General features: G+C 34.6%; 1 pseudogene; it reads left to right on the forward strand.

The window, feature by feature from the left end:
- Window positions 1–110: 110 nt before the first annotated feature.
- The window catches only part of LOC119592382, a 3,597-nt pseudogene continuing 3,461 nt past the window's right edge, over window positions 111–246 (forward strand).

Genomic DNA, 246 nt, shown 5'->3' on the forward strand with positions numbered 1-246 from the left:
CAAAACTCAAGAACACACCTAAAGTTTCCTCTACAACTTGAGAACCCACAAAGCTACAGGGATATAGAAATTCTGAGAATGTTATTGTATGCATTTGGCCAATCATTAATATGATTGAACTATGTTTACTGAGGAGTAGACTGCCAGTAACTTTTTTTTTCCCCTTACCAAATTGTTTAGGGCCTCATCTTACTAAGTGCCATATAAATAAGAGAATCAAAATACATCTTGAGTTGATCCAATGTT

Source organism: Penaeus monodon, chromosome 30, assembly GCF_015228065.2.
Source record: "Penaeus monodon isolate SGIC_2016 chromosome 30, NSTDA_Pmon_1, whole genome shotgun sequence".
NCBI classification, from domain to species: domain Eukaryota; kingdom Metazoa; phylum Arthropoda; class Malacostraca; order Decapoda; family Penaeidae; genus Penaeus; species Penaeus monodon.